Genomic DNA, 12165 nt, shown 5'->3' with positions numbered 1-12165 from the left:
TCGGAAGAAATGAGCTTTGATCCCCATAAAACAAGCAGGCACTTGCTTAAAATCACTGTGACCCACAGCCCAGCAGATGTCACTCTACAGAAGGAACGTAGAGTGTAATTTCTCCACCTTATACCTGACAATTTTCTTCACATAACGAAACAGAATCATGAAATTCTTATAAACTGTATCATAGAAAACACCTCTGGGGGTGCAAAATCATTGCTTGGTGGGAAAGTCGAATGAAATCTCAGGTAGGAGGAAGACGTGAGCGAGACGCGTCTTTTATGTGTCTAGGGCCCACCTCTTGTGTTCAGTAAACATAAACGTGTCTCAGACTCATGCTGCATAGTCAAGAAACGAAGGGATCAAGTCAAATAATGCAAATTTAAGAGTTCAAAAATACTATTCCGGGGCCAATATTATCTCCAAACTTCAAAAACTTAGTACAGTAACAGTTAAAATTATTTTTTTGTGATGATGTGTGAGAAGATCCTTGACATAAATTTGTAATAAGGAATTTAACCCCCCAAAAACTTCCAGTATTAAAATCCAGATGTCAATGTGAATAAGCACTATGAGTGCTTCTCTGAAATACTTCTGAAACTCAGTAAGATCCAGGTTATATGCTCTGCACTATTATCCTCCTACTGATATCTCATTCGGCATTTATATATTAAGCAGGGAGAAGAATAAATCATTAGATGAGCGTGGGGATTACATTATGTAATTATTAACTTAGAAATGAGCTGCTAGAAACTGATCAACACATTCACGTAAGATGGAATTTGTTTATGCATTTTAAGTTTGAGAACACCACGATAAAGAGTTGCAAGATGAAATACATCACATACGGTGTGTTTACAAAGAAGCTTAATTCCAAACTCAATTTACAAACACTAATGAATTAGCTCAATCTGTTACACATTCAGGGGTTTGGAGGCCTTGACAAATAGCTTAGATTTAAATCACAGTCCATGAAATTTGTGCCGAAATTCCCTCAATGTTGCCCAAATAAACCTCTTTTCAATGTGCTCCTGGGATTTAATGGTATTTGCTTAGCTCTGAGACGTTTACAGTTGGCCACACCTCAAAATGAATCATAAAAATACTGATAGGCTTTAGCCAAGATAGATTCAAGCACAAGGACACAGTGCTCATGCTGGCCAGAGACTTAGGCCACAGAATGGAATTTTAACAGTGGTACTAGAAGCTCCTAAGATTAATCTCTGCCCACATTTCCCCACACTGCTTAAAACACCTTGACAAAAAAAGACGTGCCTAAGAAACATTGCTGGGCACTGCCACTTTTTTAAGACGTCAGCTTTGCCTGTCCTTACAAGTGGAAAACAACAGCTAATTGAGAACGGTGTTTTTGGTAAGGGGAACACTAAATGGATCTACAGGAGTAATGGCGCAACTAAATTTAGAGAGCACTAATTACAATGTTTGCACCCAGCAAAATGTTTTAGACAAACAGCCAAACTAAAATACTTAGGATCACTTTTATTAAGATGTTTTAGAAATGGTGCAGTATCTTACACACTGAAGTGTCTCTGCCTGCCAAGCTGTAGTGGGCATATTTTTAATATTTTATGTTTTTGATGGTCCTGAGGAATGCTATTTAACTTAAAACTCTAGCACCGATTTTGAGTTACATACTTTTCTTCAGGAGTTTCTGCAGCTTTACATTATCTTATTTCAAATTTAAAGAAAACAGATTTTTGCCTATGATACAGATGAGTCATGTAAATAAACTCTACCCTAACCAGAGAATATGAATCCTTCAGAGGTTAAAAATTGTCTTATTATTTAGTGATAACTGATATTTGTAATAGAAAATAGATCGTGTATTTGCCAGGTACTTTGCTTATTATCTGCATAGCATTCTTTAATGAAGTTACAATTTTCCATGAGAGAACGCTGAAAGTTTGCCCAAAGTCAAATGGATAGTAAATATTAGAATAGGAAGAGAAACTCAAGCATGATTGCCTTAATGTCTCATGTTTTTCAATAAGTTTCAATAGCTTTCTCTTACCTTTTTTGCTGAACTTTTTTCTCCTCTTTTCTACTTCCCTGTCTTTCTCCTTTACTCAACTTACATATGCCATCTTTTTAAGTTTCCTGAACTATATCTTTGGAAAGTCTGAACTTCCAATGGTAACTTACTTTATTTACATTAGCCTTATGTCTCCTTGGGTTACATTAGCAGCTCTGAGACCAAGCCGGTCAAACAGGTCTGGTCTAGAAATATGTGTGTGAAGCTGCTACCTGCACAGCAACTAGGCTTTAATATTTCCTCTATCAAATCATTTCTAATTTTTCAATAGGATGAGTGTATCTCTATTTTCATTCTTAATCCATTGCTAATCTATATTGCTGACTGTTTTTTCTCTGTTAATATGTACTACTCTATGCTTCTCAAATTGTAGGGTTCTTGACATTAAACAAAATAAACTGGCAACAGTGGTTTTCTCTGGAGAGGAAAATTGGCTAGAAAGATTTCACGGTTCACTCTGTTTTACATTTATAATTTTAAACGAGGTGAGTGTATAAGCTATTTCAAAGTTCAAAGTTTAAGTCCTCAATATTTCTTTAAACATATCACATATATAAAGTGCAATATTTCCCAACTCAACCAAAATAAGAGCATATTGTCTCTAATGTTTATATATTATAATATTGCACTTATAAGGTAGAATAGTAAAGAATTTCAGTAGTAAGAATCCCTTAGTGAATTTACTTCTTTAGTACAAAAATGTCATGTGTGCATGACAAAGGTTGTAAAAGAGTTACGATCGTTTACATTTTCATCACTAGGACAAAATGTAAATTTTCTATTTGTTTTGTCCTTCTTGGAGTATTTCATGTGAAGCCTCAGTGAAGACAGAGTATATGTATTTGAGATTAACTATATACAACTGCTGTTGCAGAGAATCCCACAATTACTTAATAAATAATGTTGGCTAGTTGAATATATGCACGTACATCCACAGTCATGTCTTGAGGAAAGCCAACAGCTTTTATGAATCATATTGGATCCCAAGCTCTCTGTCTCTACACCTGGAAGTACAAAACCACTTCCCATATCTGTTCTCACAGGAGAGCCATGAGAGGCCTGTATAAGTGCCTCTTATTGTCAGATGCATGTAATGAGGCTCAAAAAAAATAACCAGCTGGAGCAATGAATGCAGGACTGTCAGTTATGGCTAATTGACTCCCATCTACAGCCCTTCGAAATGGGCAAGGGCCTTTCCATGTAATCTTCAAATTTTACTATTGTTATCCTCTTCTTGGACTTTAAATGGTTGACTAGAAAGTGGAATATTAAATTGTGCAAATAACTTTCATATCCTAGCAGATGCATTCTCATAATGAAAGTCACATGAGAAACCCTGCTGTCTACCAGTGAGTTCCAAGAGGTAGAGGGGGCTGTGTAGGAAATTTGCAAAGAATCAACCACTTATTCAGTTTATTTGATTTAGTTTTCGTCATGAGGCTTTGAAATTTTTTTTTTGCTTTTAAGTTCAGGGGTACATGTGCAGGTTTGTTATATAGGTAAATTCATGTTAGGGGATTTTTGTTGTACAGGTTATTTCATCAGCTAAGTATTAAGGTTAGTATCCGTTAGTCGTTTTTCCTGATCCTCTCCCTCCTACCATCTTCCACTCTCTGATAGGCCCCAGCATCTGTTGTTCCCCTCTATGTGTCCATGTGTTCTCATCATTTGTGGCATTTAACAACTTTAAAGAAGGAGATACAATTTTCATTATTCAACAAATATTACATACTTTAAGATATAAAGCTCTTGGAATATATTTCAATTAAATATTTTTCCTTGATCAGTTTTGTCCACTGCAATGGACTCATTGAACTTTAGACCAGTGGAGTACCAGAAGGAGCAACATGATTTAGAGGGCATGCATTATTAATAGACATTTGAGGAAGTCTATTTCTTTCAATCTCCGTAACAGCCCTAAAAAAAGAAGATGTAAGTACCTCCATCATGCAAACAAGAAAGCCAGTCAGAAATTTGAGGTGCCTTCCCCTACTTTCGTCCCTAGGCAATAAATTCAGGTCTGCCTGTCCCACAGTCCATGTGTTTCCTGCTTTCTACCCCCTCTTGGCAAACACTTCTAATAAAAAGCTCGGTAAATAAGAAATGGGAGTGGAGACTTTTACTTTCCTCCTAGGCTCTTTCGGTCCTGAAGAAGGTTTTCTGTTTTAGTTGGATGTTTATCACATTACAGTTCAGATTTGAATGATAAATGCAGACATTGTACCTTCACTAAAATTGCAGACAGCTTGAGAGCAGAAACAGTGTCTAATTCTCCTTAGTATCGTTTAGAATACCAAGAACCAAGATGATTAATGAACAGCCCTGGCAGATAAATGGAGAAGGGGTTCAAGGAATATGGGTAGAAGCAAAGAGGGAATCAACAGCAAATTGACCACATAAATGATTACACATTCTAAAACAGAAAATCATATGAATTATTTTATTACCCATCCAAGTACATGTATAGTTATATAAATTAAATCTATTCTCTTTAAATATCTAGTTTGTTACTCATGTAAACACAGTAAATGAAAACCCAGAAACAAATTTGCACAGTGGATTCAAGCCTAACAGGAAGTTCATCAATATCAAGTGTAATTTTAAAATTAAAAGTCACAGGTTACCTGTTTGCAAATTGTCACCAGGGTTACTGAAGTCTTTTGTTCATGTACTGCAAGATAAAGTTGCAGCTTATTTCCATGGCTTATACAGTCTCTTTCCACTGCTTGGGTCAAGGTTAATTCTTCACCTCTTCTCGCTCATTCCTTCTCCTGGCACCTTAAATTCTGTATGTATCTGATGTCTTACCTGACCGTTGTTTGACTACACTATTCCTCCTCACACTTCCGTGGCTTTGCAAATGCTCCTCTGTCTTTAATACATCCTCTCTATAGTATAATCCTTTTCTTTAATCCTAAACAAAATTAATCAAGTCCTAGATGGCATATATAGAGTTGTAACTATATCAATTTTGATGTCAAATAAATTTACATGTAAATCACCAATTCCTAACTTATTAACTATATTTTGGGTATTGTTTGATTTCCACTTCTAGTGTTGTTATTTGTAAAATGAGAATTAAAGCAACTACCTTTAGGTTTATTGGTTAAAAACTATAATGTGTTAGTTAAATACTACAATGTGTGTGAACACCTCCCTCACTTTTGTATTCTCTTAAGTTTTTTGGCTATATCATTTAATGTTACAATTATGTGAAAATTTTCTCCATTGACTCCCAACAGCTCCAGAGTAGGACACAGGAATTGTAGACATTTTGTAGCCAGCTAAAGCCAAGTCTTGGCACGTGGTGACAGCTGAATAAATGGTTGATCAATTAATTAAACTGATCTTTTCTTTTAATGATGATTTGAGGACCCTGAAGACCTAAATAAAATATCTTATTGTCACTGAGACTGTGGTATTTCAACACATGTGATTTCTTACAGGATTCTTAAGTAATCACTTTCCAAGGTTCATAATTTTACTCCAAAGGTAATTATGTTTGTATTATCCCCTTTAGACCATAGTTAAATTTGATTTTGAATCTGTAAAAACTTTGGTAACATTTGAATTGGTTTGATTCTTGATAATCAGCTGCCACAGGAACAGGTGGTTTGGATTAATTCTATTTTTTTTTTTTTTTTTTTTTTTTAGACGGTCTCGCCCAGGCTGGAGGACACTGGTATGATCATTGTTAACTTAACTGCAGCCTCAACCTTCAGGGCTGGAGCAATTCTCCCACCTTAGCCTCCTGAGTAGCTAGGACTATAGGCATGCACCACCATGCCCAGCTGATTTTTGTAGAGACAGCGTTTCCTCATGTTGCTCAGGCTGGTGTCCAACTCCTGCTGGGCTCAAGCAATCCTCTTGCCTATACCTCCCAAAGTTCTGAGATTACAGGCACCAGCCACTGTGCCTAGCCTTAAATTCTCTTTTAAGTTTTAAAAATTAAGAATCAGAAATTACGTTTTTAATTATGTGTTAATAGATTAGAATAAGATTCCCTGAAAATCATATCACAGTAAAAATAAAAAGAAAATATGATTACAGGTCAGGCGCGGTGGCTCAAGCCTGTAATCCCAGCACTTTGGGAGGCTGAGACGGGCGGATCACGAGGTCAGGAGATCGAGACCATCCTGGCTAACACGGTGAAATCCCGTCTCTACTAAAAAATACAAAAAACTAGCCGGGCGAGGTGGCGGGCGCCTGTAGTCCCAGCTACTCGGGAGGCTGAGGCAGGAGAATGGCGTAAACCCGGGAGGCGGAGCTTGCAGTGAGCTGAGATCCGGCCACTGCACTCCAGCCTGGGCGACAGAGCGAGACTCCGTCTCAAAGAAACAAAAAAGAAAATATGATTACAAAGAAACTAGTAGCAGTTCCTGGCATAGGAAGGAAAAAAGTTTTCTAGTACAGAAATTCAATATAAATTTGTTTTTTGTCGTTTCACTGTAGGTTTGTTTCATTCTGGATTTCTTCTACTAAAGTCTTAATTTAAGACAGCAAAAACATAATTCTTTAAAACCTAAATTATCTACTAATTGTATTTTTATATTTTCATCTATTCTGTAAGTTTCCATCTCAAGTTTTTTCTTTATTTTAAAGGTAGATATCATTTAAAATAATCCATATGTAAGAATCTGGAGGTAGCTAATGCCTTTATAACAGCATGACTTTTAAAACTTGCTTTACAAAAGGATTCTTCATCTGAAAGATTCCTTTAATTAGCAACTTCCCCTAATACATTCAGATTTTAAAAATTATATCTAGATTTTCAGAAAATGTCTATGGTTTAAATGAGAAAAGAACTAAAAAAGTAATACCAGTTAATCAGTTTTAAAATGATATGATGAATAGACTAATTTAACATGTTTATAATTATTAGCATATTGGTTTAGGAATATGTTGTTTATTGTACATATTTATCTACAGATAACACATATCGGCTAGGAAGGAAGAAGCATTTGTCCTTCACGACCATAGAAAATGTAAGTTTTGCAAAAGTAACCTTGTCGGGAGGTATTGCACTGTCGCCATAGAGTCGAGTGCTATTGTTGGCTATGTTTATCACTGGTCCCTTAGAAAGTATAAATGTGTACCTATAACTCCAGGAAAATCTTCTTTATGGTTACTACAAGAATAATATTTTATTTAGAGAACTTCCTCTTTCAGAATAAACTATTACTCTTCCTGGCTTTTTAAATCCCGCCTCTCACATGCCCATACACACACCTCTATTTTTGAAGGAGTGTCTTCTTAAGTTTTTTAAAACAGATTCTTACTCTGATACTATAAAGTTTAATTAAAAACATTACAATAAATTTCAATAGTATTACAACATAGGCACACTGAAGTCATGATCTTTATACATCAGATTTGTGTATCCATTTATTGATGTTGTCATCTGTCTCTCTGTGTGTTAGGGACCACATTGGAAAGATCTGCAAAGTACAACAGACTTTCTTCAATATTTTATTGAGAAATATTTCATTATTTGACTTCCATTTAATTTGTCTCTTAAATATGCATAAGCTCTTTGGTCACAATATATTGCCTCTCCATGGGATTTATGTCCTTTAACATTATATGATAAATGTACTTAAGTACTTTATTATTATATCATTTAGTCTTCTAAGATTGCTGTATATTTTGATGGACAAACAAATGTCCTTTAACATTACATGAAATAAGCATATTTATCATGTAATGTTAAAGGATACTTTATAGACTTTATCATATGATACTTAAGTACATTTATCATATAACATTAAAGGATACTTTATATTCAGAGCCACTGAAACTATTGTTGAGACAATATGGCCATGGCCTGCCTGGAGGGAGAACATCCCAGAGGATGTGGCAGGGCTAGATGGTGACGACCTGTGTCCAGTTCCCCAAGCCAGATTCCTTACACGTAGCTGTGTGGAAGGAATGGAGAGGGGTGGAGATTCTTAATACAGCTTTCTGTCTTCCCTATGTTTCATTCAGATGTGTTTCCTTAGTGTCTTTGAACATCAGACTCCAAGTTCTTCAGTTTTGGAACTCAGACTGGCTCTCCTTGCTCCTCAGCCTGCAGATGGCCTATTGTGAGACCTTGTGATAGTGTGAGTTAATACTTAATAAACTCCCCTTTACATATATATCTATATATATATTTTATATAAATATATCCCCTTTATATATATATTCCCTATATATATCCCTTTATATATATATCCCTTTTATATATACTCCCTATATATATATACACTTTGTATATGTATTTTTATCATTTTTTGTGTATGTATACAATTATAAAATGAAACCGAGTGGTGAAGAAATTTCTTGTGAAGTCTAAATATGGGGGAAATGTTAAGCTTTAAAAGAAGAAGACATTTGTTTGTCCATCAAAATACACAGCAATCTTAGAAGATTTTAAAAAATGCAATATCCAAATCTTCAAATTGTTAAACAGTGCAGTATTTAGCCAGTAATTGTTTAAAATGTTGCCAAAGGCTACTTTCTTCATTAAAAGAAATGAATTTGCAGATACTCTTATAGTATTTTTGTTTTATCAAATAATTATCCACAATTAGAAAAAAAAGACTGACAAGGAAGGAAGTGCTAAAAGAATAAAAGCAACAGATGGCTATGGGGTTAAAGAGCCTTAAATGAAATTGGGAGACTAAAAGAGTTAAATACATATATTTTGTATAAATGTGTCATATGCCTAAACCATCTATACCATCTATACCCAGGTGTATGTGTGAGGGTGTGTGTGTGTACACACATCATATAATGCTAAACTACATAAAGGATAAAGTATATAAAGTATAAAGTATCATTATATGATGATACTTAATGTGCTTATTTAATGTAATGCGTATTTCATGTAAGCATCCAGCAAGGGATGAAAGCATACATCAAGGCAAAAAGATGTAGCCTGGGAGGCTAAGTCAGTCTCTTTTTACATGTTTCTGCCTGCTTATATTCTAGCCGTGCTGGCAGCTAGTTAGATGGTGCCCACCCAGCCCACTGACTCAAATATTAATCTCCTTTGACAACACCCTCACAGACACACCCAGGATCAATACTTTGTATGCTTCAACCCAATTAAGTTGATACTCAGTATTAACCATGACACTAAGGAAACACATCTGAATGAAACATAGGGAAGACAGAAAGCTGTACTAAGCATCTCCACCCCTCTCCCCTCCTTCCACACAGCTACGTGTAAAGAATCTGGCTTGGGGAACTGGACACAGGTCATCATCATCTAGCCCTGCCACATCCTCTGGGATGTTCTCCCTCCAGGCAGGCCATGGCCATATTGTCTCAACAATAGTTTCAGTGGCTCTGAATGATGTCAGCATTACTCAGGAGGGATTATAGGATAAGTTGTGTCCCCTCAAAAGATATGTTGAAGTCCTAACCCCCTTGTACCTATGAATGTGACCTTATTTGGAAATAGGGTCTTTGCAGATGTAATCCATTTAAAATGGGTTCATTAGGTTGGTTGTTAATCCAATACGACTGGTACCTTTAAAAGAAGAAGGCAATGTGAAGACAGAGGCAGACATTGAACTCACGCTGCCATAAACCAAGGAATACCTGTGGTTACCAGAAGCTCAAAGAGACAACAAAGGATCTTCCTCCAGAGCAGGGGTCCCCAGTCCCTCGACTGCGGACCGATTGAAGTCCTGAGCTCAACCACCTGAGCTTGCCTCCTGTGAGATCAGGGGCAGCATTAGATTTTCACAGGAGTGGGAACCATACTGTGAACTGCGCATGCGGGGGATCTAAGTCGTGCTCTCCTTGTGAGAATCTAACCAGTGCCTGATGATCTGAGATAGAACAGTTTCATCTCGAAACCATCCCCCACCATCCTCCCCCCTGCCCCCCTTCATGGAAAAACTGTTGTCCTCGAAACCATCCCTGGTGCCAAAAAGATTGGGGATCACTGCTCTAGAGGGTTTGCAGGGGGCATGGCCCTACTAATACCTTGTTTTGGGACCTCTAACCTCAGACCTTTGAGAGAATCCATTTCTGTTGTTTTAAGTCACTCAGTTTGTGGTACTTTGTTAGGATAGCCCTAAGAATTTAATAAATGTTAATTTTCTGTCCCCATTCCCTGTATTATAATATCATCTTTCCCCTCGATCATAGTACTTATTATAAATTAACGCTCCGTTCTCACAGAGTGGAAAAATTCTCTTTCTTCTGAGCTTCAGACTCCCGACTTGTCAAATGTTTTCAATCATGTTTTCCTCTCATAATTGTGTAGTTTAAGCCAAATAAGAAACATGAAATATCTGACATATGAGTCAATGATTCTTTAACTCCTTCAATAATTTTTAACAACATTTTCTGATTAACCATAGTAGTAACAAGCACACTCAACACCCAGAACTTGGTGTCTAAATACTATTCTCCAGTGAAAAGTAATGAGGGTTCATTGAGAAAGTGGCTAACTTTAGTATCATGAGCAGAAAAATAAAAGATGGGTCTACAGCATCTTGTAGTTTCAAAAAGTAAAGTACTCAAAAACAAAAGAATGTGACCACTTAAAAAGGACATAAATAACCTAAAAGAATTCTCAATGGCCAAAGCTACAATTTGAACCACAAATACGTAATATAACATACTACTGAGTTCTAACCTAAAGTATAATGTAAGTATACATGGATACATGCTGATATAAAACAAATGACTGAATAAATGTTTCTTTCAGAAGAATTCCAAATAATATGTGTAGATAATCCCCAGTGCAGGAGGTGGAGCTTAATTCCTATCCCCATCTCCAATGACTCACAAAGAATAGAACAGGAGAAAGAATAACAGTAACTGCACAATGGAGAAACCTGGAAAACACTACTTTAACCTGATAATCAAGGATAACCTCATGAGTAGTATAATCTGGATACCATATACTTCCATTGTGATATGAAGAAAAGGGGACTTCAACTCTGTTGTAATCTTTCCAAAACCTGTAACCACAGTCTATTCATGAAAAATACAGACAAACTCAGATTAGAAGACATTGTGCAGAATACCTGGCCAGCACTCCTCAAGATTATCAAGGTCATGCAAAGAAAGAAAAGAAAGAGAAACTCCTACAGACCAGAAGAGACGGGGAAGACATGAAGACCAAATGCAGTGTGGTACCCTGGGTTGGATCTGGCACATAAAGAGAACATCAATAAAACACCTGGTGAAAGCCATAAAGCCTGGAGTTCAATTAATTATAATGTATGGTGTCAGTTCCTTAGTTCTGATAAATTTATCACGGCCATGTCAAATGTTAACAATGAGGGTAATTGCATGAAGGTTTTGAGAACTGTCAGTAATATCTGTCACTTTTCTATAAATCTAAAATCATTACAAAATAGGTTTTTTTGGAAGGTAGCATCAATCTAAAAAAATGTAAATAGTAGAGAGGGGCTTACAATGAAAAATAATATTTCTCTGGCCATTGAATCTTTTCCTGTAGTCCTGTTCTCCACTTTTAAACATTTATAATGGTCTATATTAATATTTCTTAATTTTAGAGATTATCTTTGATGTTCATGGAATTATAGGTGGAAGTAGAGACCTCATATCACATTTGCTGTTGATCGTCTCTACCTGTGAGAGATTATTATTTATTTGTTTAGTTTTTTATGTTATAAATAATATTCTTACTTTTATTTCATCAACAATAAACAAAATTTCTTGAATACACATTTTATAGGATGTGTATATTATTACTACCCACAAATTCTTCAGCTCTTCTCAAACTTCCTCTTATTAGTAGCATTCCTCTTACTAGAACATTTTATCATGTGTTCTCAAAATTAGTTACATTTTATTCCATTTTGTAGCCAAAATTAACTCTTCTGGTCTTTTCTATAGCTTAGTTTATAAAATTGAAAAGCAAGAAGTAGTATTCTTCTGTCCATCTAAATAATGTCTATGTGGAACCAAGAGGTATACTGCGATACCATTTTCTTTCCTATCTAGTGCTGTTCATTTCATCAATATACTTTTTTCCTTTTTTTCTGCAATATTAAGGTGACTTCCTTTTTTTTTCCTTATAGCTGATATCATGTTTCATGTTTTTCAGAATTCTCAAAAATAACAAACCTGTGATATCCCTCTTTTTT

The 12165-nt window shown here is 35.8% G+C and overlaps 1 protein-coding gene across 1 annotated transcript in view; it reads right to left on the bottom strand.

Moving 5' to 3' along the window:
- Nucleotides 1–2141, bottom strand: part of SEMA3C (semaphorin 3C) — a 182050-nt gene extending 179909 nt beyond the window's left edge. Inside the window, exon 1 of the mRNA XM_025379295.1 lies at nt 2027–2141. The gene's annotated coding sequence lies outside the window, so the exon portion shown is untranslated. The remainder of the gene's footprint in view (nt 1–2026) is intronic.
- Nucleotides 2142–12165: the final 10024 nt, after the last annotated feature.

This window comes from Theropithecus gelada, chromosome 3 (assembly GCF_003255815.1).
Source record: "Theropithecus gelada isolate Dixy chromosome 3, Tgel_1.0, whole genome shotgun sequence".
NCBI lineage: Eukaryota > Metazoa > Chordata > Mammalia > Primates > Cercopithecidae > Theropithecus > Theropithecus gelada.
The sequence above is the reverse complement of the archived record's forward strand: the minus strand, read 5'-3'. Positions and strand labels throughout refer to the sequence as shown.